The 9,799-nt window shown below is 38.8% G+C and overlaps 1 protein-coding gene and 1 pseudogene across 1 annotated transcript in view; both read right to left on the bottom strand.

Annotated features, from left to right (window-relative positions):
• The window catches only part of LOC120736837, a 9,569-nt pseudogene extending 1,594 nt beyond the window's left edge, over positions 1 to 7,975 (bottom strand).
• Positions 1 to 9,799, bottom strand: part of LOC120736835 (cadherin-1-like) — a 271,472-nt gene that overhangs the window by 83,151 nt on the left and 178,522 nt on the right. The window lies entirely within an intron of this gene.

Genomic DNA, 9,799 nt, shown 5'->3' with positions numbered 1-9,799 from the left:
TTACTTTGTTAAGGTCTCCTTCTGTGTCACGTCCTGCAATTCTGTTGAAGAAAGATGTTTTGAATCATTTTAATACTGGGAAAAAAGAAGAGGAATTTTATGTGCATTTTTGTTTGTATACGCGCATTAAATTTAAATCGGTTTTGTTGTTGGTAAGCATCTTGAGGCGAGAGGGTGGGGGAGTGGTTCCCTACTTTTTTTCTTTTTTGCTGGGAGTTGGCAACCCTTTTAGTTATAGGTATATGTAATTATAAGTAAGGTGTTACTGTTTAGAATACCAGAATAGGAAAGGTGGTGAGGTTTAAGTTTAATTATAAAGGCTTCAAAAGGATTTTATGACTTTTCCATAATACCATGGTGGGCCGGTCACTAGTCAAAATGCCGATATTTTGTCCCATCCAGCCCTGCTGAATATGAAGTTATTTGTTATTTTTGTTATGATACCTGATTATATTGAATAATGGCTGAAGTAAACCAAAGTCTAAAATACTTAGTCATTTGTTTTAATTGTAATTTAGCATTATATAACTCCATAGAAAACTATCAATTGTAATTTAAATGGTTTGAAAAGCAGGTAGAAAATAGCATATGTAGGCAAGTACATTTCTCCTTTTGTTATCAAGAAGCAAAGACAAAAGGGAAAAAAAAACTGAATCATTCGTCCCCACCAATGCCAAAACGAAGTCTACGCCCTTGACTTCACAGATACACAGCAGATAGTAGGAGCTGGCAGCAGTATTACCAACAGTGCTCTGAGTCTGAGCCAGCAAGCCACATTCTGCAGATACTGACATTTCGACAATGTGTCGAGCGCAATGTTGTGGAAAACGCAGTTCAAAGCACACAGGTCACGTGACCACAAACTTTTTGGTGCACTTCTGTTTCTCTAAGCGACAACAGGATTCCATTTTATACTTAAAATCAGGCACGTGCAGAGCGGGGTGGGGCGGGACGGGCTTGAGCACCCGTCCCTTTCCTGATGGGTGCCCTTTTGTTGAGGCAATTTCTTTTTTTTTCTTTTTCTTTTTTTTTTTAAGTGTACGTGTGGAGTCCTGTCTGTGCCCCTCAACAATAATATTATTAAGTTAATCACAGTTTTGCTAAATAAAAGGATCTGGCTTGGCATCAGTCACATACGGTGCCCCTAGAGACAAAGCACACAAACTCCAAAACACAACGGAAGTAGTTCCACGGTGAGTGAGATGAGCATGTGGGAGAAGAAATAAAGGAGGATCAAACGCAGGCACTTGTAAAGGTGTGAGGGTGGTTTTTAAACACAAAAATATAGATGGACAAATGGTAACGGAGAACTAAACTATACTGGACACCTAACGACTGAGCCTGAACAAGGACACGAACCTGAACAGAAGAAGACGGAAGAGGGTAATATGACGGTGACAGCAGGAGAACACACGAAAGGAAAACTGGTAAGATACCAGACGGACCAGGCAACTACAAGTGACAGAAGACACGACTTAAATACACACAGAGAAAACACAGGGAGATTACAGGTGGTGGACAAGCTGGAGTAATTAACGAGACGAGAACAAGGCAGGTAACTGAACACACTCACATGAACCGCAGTCCTTCACAATAAAAACAGGAAACAAGAGATCACTACACAAAGACGCAGACTCGACATTGAGACAGACAGAAAAATGACACATGGAACTAACCCACACAAAACATGAGAACACAAATCCTAAACCACAAGTAAACAGAAACATGAAACTCAATAATACGCAACTCAAAACAATAGGCAACAATTCCTAAACCTGAATAACAGAACATAGAATTCAAATAGTAACGAACAAATCACAAATAATCAAGAAACACCAGACAACCCCAAAGCACTCCAAGGCTACGTCCACACCACCCGGGGATTTTTGAAAACGCAGATTTTTCTATGCGTTTGTGCCCTTTGCGTCCACCGTTAAACGGCGTTTCCCTTGGCAGAAAACAGCCCATAGCATGATGTTTCCACCCCCATGCTTCACAGTAGGTATGGTGTTCTTGGATGCAACTCAGTATTCTTCTTCCTCCAAACACGACGAGTTGAGTTTATACCAAAAAGTTCGACTTTGGTTTCATCTGACCACATGACATTCTCCCAATCCTCTGCTGTATCATCCATGTGCGCTCTGGCAAACTTCAGACGGGCCTGGACATGCACTGGCTTCAGCAGCGGAACACGTCTGGCACTGCGGGATGTGATTCCCTGCCGTTGTAGTGTGTTACTGATGGTGACCTTTGTTACTTTGGTCCCAGCTCTCTGCAGGTCATTCACCAGGTCCCCCCGTGTGGTTCCGGGATCTTTGCTCACCGTTCTCATGATCATTTTGACCCCACGGGATGAGATCTTGCATGGAGCCCCAGATCGAGGGAGATTATCAGTGGTCTTGTATGTCTTCCATTTTCTGATGATTGCTCCCACAGTTGATTTTTTCACACCAAGCTGCTTTGCCTATTGTAGATTCACTCTTCCCAGTCTGGTGCAGGTCTACAATACTTTTCCTGGTGTCCTTCGAAAGCTCTTTGGTCTTGGCCATGGCGGAGTTTGGAGTCTGACTGTTTGAGGCTGTGGACAGGTGTCTTTTATACAGATGATGAGTTCAAACAGGTGCCATTCATACAGGTAACGAGTGGGGGACAGAAAAGCTTCTTACAGAAGACGTTACAGGTCTGTGAGAGCCAGAGATTTTCCTTGTTTGAGGTGACCAAATACTTATTTTCCACCCTAATTTACGAATAAATTCTTTACAAATCCTACCATGTGGATTCATGGATTTTTTTTTCACATTCTGTCTCTCACAGTTGAAGTGTACCTCTGGTGCAAATTACTGACCTCTGTCATCATTTTAAGTGGGGGAACTTGCACAATCGGTGGCTGACTAAATACTTTTTTGCCCCACTGTATAAACCTTCACAGTCAAGCAGATAGTCAGACCAGTAGCCCACAGTTTGACTTTCCAGATGTCTCCTGTTACTTCCAGATGGACTGAAGTCAGGTTTGAAAAGTCTCTCAAGTTCAAGAGCTGTGAGTTTCTTTTCCATGTGACACAGGACCGGGGAAAACAAAGTAGGGTGTTGCTGGAGCGCACTCAGGAAATTAAGTGCTGAAAGACCCTCTTTAAATCTAAAGAATGAGGAGAACTTTTTGTCATTTACCAGTTCATAATACATGCACAAACTATGGACACACTTTGAACTTTGGAAACCTTGGAGAATGTAAAACATTTCATTTGGAAATTATAGAATTATTGTTATGACGGTGTTGTGCATAGTCTCTTCTATAATAGTCTCACCTGTCAATTACAGATGAGTTTCGAGCAATTATATACCACCGGAGATAGTCCGACACAATGTCTTTCTTTTCCTCAACTGTGGAAACATGCCTTAGACAACCAGCCACCTGTAGCATAGTACTGTGTTTTATGACACAGTCACGCAGGACATCCACTGAACCAGCACTGTCGATCTGAAAAACCCATAAAAATGGACATACACAATGTAAGCTTACGTGTCTGATTTTCCTTCCTGTCACGGTCTGGCTGGCAGACCGTGGGGGATGTTGGAGAAAGGACCCAAATGCTGGACTTAGTGGAATGAGCAGTGGGTTTATTTACAGTGAGGTAAATGTACACCATACAATAAATCTCCAAAGTGCTCCCTCGACTCCCGTGACGTGTCTTCCCCTAAGTGCTGGTATTCCGTGCTCTCTGCTCCCGTGCCTACGCACACCCTGTGCGTCCTGCAGTCCCGTGTTCCGCTCTCCTGAGGGAAAAACAACAGACACCGCCGTTATGGCACCAACTCCAGCAGGCATACACTGACCAGTACTTTAAACACTGACATGGAGTCTAACTCAACGATCCTGCGCCGGAGGAAGCTCCATCGCTCTGTTAAGTAGCTCCCCCGACGAGCCCGATCAGAAGCAGGTGTGTGAGAACCTAGGCGTGACCGGCAGCCGGCAGGGCCACGCCCATCAGGCCTGCAGGTGGCTGTCCTTCATTCTTCAGTCACACCCGCAGACACCCACACACCCACACCAGCATGGAACACAAGAGCACAGTGCAGCAAACATACATCCAATACACTAATAACAATAATAATAACAATAACAATAATGGTTCACACTGTTCACGAACCCCGAGTCCCCGGAACCGGGTCCATGACAATTCCTGTTTTTTCCCTACACAAAGAAAGAATATTTTAATTTCATACAGAAGAAGAAACTATAGTTCTATCCTGCATTCAAATCCTGCGCTGTCCTCACCTCTTGTAAAGCTTTCCCTATGTCGTCATCTGTGACTGAGGCAACTGTTGCTTTTACTGAAGTCTGGCCTGCAAGATAATGTACCAGCTCTTCTGACAGGAAATGGGGCCCTGGACCACCATGCACAACTGACACAGCTATCATCTTTCCTGCTAGGTAGTAGTCATCCTCCCTTACAGCTGTGAATGAATACAGTAAATGATAAACTCTCTCACACACACACACCTCTCTCTATCGATCGATCAGAGCCGATCGATGTCAGATCAATCGACCAGATAGACATACTAATGCTGTGTTGAAATAATCCAAAAAAATATTATGAGTTGCTTCTGATAATAATTAAAAAAAAATTGATTTACAAGTCCCAAAAATGTTTTTAAATTAAGTTTAACAAACATCTGATCATTGCATACCCTTTGCATTGTAGACGAGGAATCGATGTCCTTCTGGTCCATCAAAAAATGGGACGATCTTTCATGTGTTTCATTAGCAGACTCAAAAACTCTCGTTTTGGGCCACCTGCATCAAGTCCTTCTTCTAGAATGCCAGCATCATCAGTAAATTTAACCAACATGTCATTGGTTTCAGAGTATGACACCCGCCTGAAACCCCTGACTGCTCCATCCCAGACATTTGCTCTTGAGATGTTGAATCTGCTGACACTTCCATGATGAATAGCACTGGATAAGTTTGCAATGATGTCAGGTAGAGTAATGTTAACGTCTTCCCTGTAATCACAAAAATGAAAGACAGAATGCAAGACTACACAATTTAGCGTTGTTATTTGAAGTAGTATTTGATATTTTACAGTGTTTTGGAATCCATGGGTGAAGTAACTTCAACCAGCTCTTCATCCTCATCCTCAATGCAGGGGGCACACAGGTCTGCATATTTACTGTTGAGAAATTATAATTCCAACATTAGAAAAACTTGTGTTGACCCTATAACTATCTTTACCCATTTCACAAACTCAATCGTGTACTGTAGTTACAGGTTTAAAATTACGTATAAGACACAATTTTATTTACCTATAGGGACTCATGACTGGATTTGTTTCGTTTTGGTGATCAAGATCCTCTGTATCAGATATTACAATCTGAAAAACAAGAAAAACAAAGATTGCATACTGTACATAAACATACATAGCATTGTATTATTTCAACAATAGCAAAAAAATTCATGCTGACATAAATTGCCCAAATACCTGACATGCCTGTATGGTAGATGAAGGTCCTGGAGCATGTCTGAAACAGAATAAGAGTATTGGAATAAAAATGTCCAGATAGGAAGGTCATACAGTTTAATATTTTTTATGATACCAAGACTCTAAAAATGCTATGAAATCAATAAATATTTATATTAGGGCGGGGCAATAAAATAACAACAATATGTATTGCACTATACTTTTTTCACAATGGAAATATGAGACTATTGCAATAGAGCTATCCATCCATTTTATATGCTGCTTATTCCTCTAATCCCTCTTTTTTTTCATTGACATAAAAATAGTCAATCAATTCAATTCAATTTTATTTATTTATTTATATAGCGCCAAATCACAACAAAAGTCGCCACAAGGCGCTTCATAGATACAGAGAAAAACCCAACAACCATATGATCCCCTATGAGCAAGCCCTTTGGCAACAGTGGGAAGGAAAAACTCCCTTTTTTAGTTATCTGAAACAAATGTAATATGTTAATACATCCGTCTGTCTGAACGTATGACAGGAAATAAATATTTAAATCAAAACAAGCTCCTGGGGATTTCACATCTTACTTATGAGCAACGGCACATTTAATATCTACAAATCTAGCTGTTTATATTGTGACGTATATCAATATTCCCTGAAATAAAACAAAGAAATCTTGTGACATATTGTATTGCCCAACTCTAATATATAGCAGAACAAGCTCTGAAATAACTTACTCCTTCTCTGCATGTTTACCATTAGGGGTACTCTGGTCTTGTGGTTTGAAAACCTAAGATGAAAAATATGCACTTTTCAAAGCTTTCAACAACTTCGTATTGCATTTAGATAGTTCATCAAAATAATAATAATAATAATTTTTTTAAAGAACATACAATCACACAATGAAAATAATCCACCCATGGATGTTACAGAATTATGATCATTACAGAGAAAAAAATAGAGCACTCAGCCTGGGCCACTCACAGGCCTCTGGCATGGTGGAGGGGGGAAAAAGTACACACCAATGTGTCTGCCTGGTTGAACTCAGCTGTGCTTCTTGATGTAATCACAATCTCAGGGTCTGAGTCTGAGGTACCATCCTCTGCAATCAGAGCTGAGAAAATAAACACATTATTAGTTGTTGTATATGTAAATACATCAAAATATAAAATTAACAAACCTTCTTTGAAGTGGCTCTCTGGGCAAATGAAAAGAGAAATCCTGTTGTTGTTCTTTCCTATTTCCTCTTTGTAGTCTGCCAGTCGGAATGGCCTTTCTGTCCCAGGCACATTTATCACCTCTGTGCAGTCGGGATACAAAAGGACATATGGTCCCTCCACCAAGTCCTTGTTGAATGTTATCATTTTTTCTACAGCCTGCTTCAGGAGGTCAGGGGCTGTAATTTCGGGGCTAATAAATAAGGGCAGTGTTTTCCCTCTTAGCGGTTTTAAGTCCGTTTGTTGTGACACCATTATTCCTATATTGATCTAGAAACAAATAATAAAAGCAAGATCACTTTAAGAATAATTGCCAAATCCTCGTTTATAAATTTACCTGTGATGGCTTACCTTGACAGGTTTACTCTGTAGCTTGAGTTTAAATTTTGCTCCACAGTTGAACCCATATGGAAAAGATATATATAAATCTTATAAAGTTTGTATCTGTCTTGTGTGAAACTTGTATGAAAAGCATACAAGAGTAAAAACAGATATAAGATCCCTTGAAAAATTATATAATGAAACTTGTATGTTTTGGATACTTACTAAAACAATATATGAAAGTAATGTGAAAGTGGCCACTTTCATGAGTTAAGTCATATAAGTTTTTACTATTTCTTTTCCATATGGGAAGGCTTGACACTCTTTGGATTTTGATTTTTTGTACTCCATGAACTGCTTGTATGACGGACATGTTTGTTCTGGTTGAATGAAAAACGTTTAACATCAAAACGGGGTTATAAGCACTCTCCATTACTAAACGTAGACGAGAATACAGTATAAGGAAACATAAAAAGAAACCAAAATGGTAAATAAACGTGCTATTTAACTGAAATAGTATAGACTGTCTGAAGAGAAAAAAAGTGAGTAATATATCAAAATTACTTTGTTCAGAATTTTTTGTATGTTTTGATGTCCCTGGGGAGTTTGATCCTTCAGCCTGGTCTGTGTCCCGCAAAAGCTCCAGAGACCGTCCACAGGAAGCACAAAAAGGGGTGAAGAGGCAGAAGCTAACGCCACAAAACGGGCAAAACATTTTCCGGTTCTCTATGTAGTGCAGCGAGCGCCGTCAGGGTAATGAGGAAGCGCTGTGAGGAGTGCGTTTCTCGACGTTTGTTTACATCCCAAATCACTTTTCTGAGGTACAAATATGGAGTAAGCCTAATCGTTGTGTCACTTCCGGTATTTCAGACAATCCCTTTCCGTCAAGGATTTTTAATTTGTTGCGGGTTTTTGTAATTTGTTGTGGGTTTTTGTAATTTGTTGCGGGTTTTTTTTAATTTGTTGCGGGTTTTTGTAATTTGTTGTGGGTTTTTGTAATTTGTTGCGGGGTTTTTTTTAATTTGTTGCGGGTTTTTTTTTTAATTTGTTGCGGGTTTTTGTAATTTGTTGTGGGTTTTTGTAATTTGTTGTGGGTTTTTTTAATTTGTTGCGGGGTTTTTTTTTAATTTGTTGTGGGTTTTTGTAATTTGTTGTGGGTTTTTGTAATTTGTTGTGGGTTTTTGTAATTTGTTGTGGGTTTTTGTAATTTGTTGTGGGGCTTTTTGATTTGTTGTGGGTTTTTTTTTATTTGTTGCGGGTTTTTGTAATTTGTTGCGGGTTTTTAATTTGTTGCGGGTTTTTAATTTGTTGTGGGTTTTTGTAATTTGTTGCGGGTTTTGTAATTTGTTGTGGGTTTTTGTAATTTGTTGTGGGTTTTTGTAATTTGTTGCGGGTTTTTAATTTGTTGCGGTTTTTGTAATTTGTTGTGGGTTTTTGTAATTTGTTGCGGGTTTAGTAATTTGTTGTGGGTTTTTGTAATTTGTTGCGGGGTTTTTGTAATTTGTTGTGGGTTTTTGTAATTTGTTGTGGTTTTTTGTAATTTGTTGCGGGTTTTTGTAATTTGTTGTGGGGCTTTTTGATTTGTTGCGGGTTTTTAATTTGTTGCGGTATTTGTAATTTGTTGTGGGTTTTTGTAATTTGTTGCGGGTTTAGTAATTTGTTGTGGGTTTTTGTAATTTGTTGCGGGTTTTGTAATTTGTTGTGGGTTTTTGTAATTTGTTGTGGGTTTTTGTAATTTGTTGCGGGTTTTTAATTTGTTGCGGTTTTTGTCATTTGTTGTGGGTTTTTGTAATTTGCTGCGGGTTTAGTAATTTGTTGTGGGTTTTTGTAATTTGTTGCGGGGTTTTTGTAATTTGTTGTGGGTTTTTGTAATTTGTTGTGGTTTTTTGTTAATTTGTTGCGGGTTTTTGTAATTTGTTGTGGGGCTTTTTGATTTGTTGCGGGTTTTTAATTTGTTGCGGTATTTGTAATTTGTTGTGGGTTTTTGTAATTTGTTGCGGGTTTAGTAATTTGTTGTGGGTTTTTGTAATTTGTTGTGGGTTTTTGTAATTTGTTGCGGGTTTTTTGTAATTTGTTGTGGGTTTTTGTAATTTGTTGTGGGTTTTTGTAATTTGTTGTGGGTTTTTGTAATTTGTTGTGGGTTTTTGTAATTTGTTGTGGGGCTTTTTGATTTGTTGCGGGTTTTTGTAATTTGTTGCGGGTTTAGTAATTTGTTGTGGGTTTTTGTAATTTGTTGCAGGTTTTTAATTTGTTGCGGTTTTTTAATTTGTTTCGATTTGCACTTCCCAGCCACCATAGTATATGAAGCTGAAAATGAGGACACGAAGTTGCAACAATTTATGAACTTCCACTATTTCTCTCTTTTGATATCAACTGAACATGAACTTAGTGTTTTATTTTGTATGATTTGGCACTATTTGAGAATGATTTGAGGCCATACATTAATGAGGTTCCATCTGAGGGAGTCTTTGCAGCTTAATGAGTTACCCCCTGCAGGTCATTAATTGGGATTTTCTGACTATTGTAGCTGCAGAGAAGAATAAAGTGAAGTTCCAAATGGAGTTAGGGTTTTTGAGATGTTTTTAATCCAATTTATTTTGAAAGTGTAATTTAAGGAGCTGAAATCTATAAAATCTAAGCCACCATTGTTATAATTGTTCATAACTACGGATTTGCAAATGTAGTGAATTTTGTTTTTCCACAGAAAATTAAATAATATTTTATCAACAGATTTGCATGTAGAATTATTGACATGTAAAGATTGAGCAGCATAGGTCAGACGAGACAAACCCTCG

Source organism: Simochromis diagramma, unplaced genomic scaffold, assembly GCF_900408965.1.
Source record: "Simochromis diagramma unplaced genomic scaffold, fSimDia1.1 OVJJ01000197.1, whole genome shotgun sequence".
In the NCBI taxonomy this organism is placed as follows: domain Eukaryota; kingdom Metazoa; phylum Chordata; class Actinopteri; order Cichliformes; family Cichlidae; genus Simochromis; species Simochromis diagramma.
The sequence above is the reverse complement of the archived record's forward strand: the minus strand, read 5'-3'. Positions and strand labels throughout refer to the sequence as shown.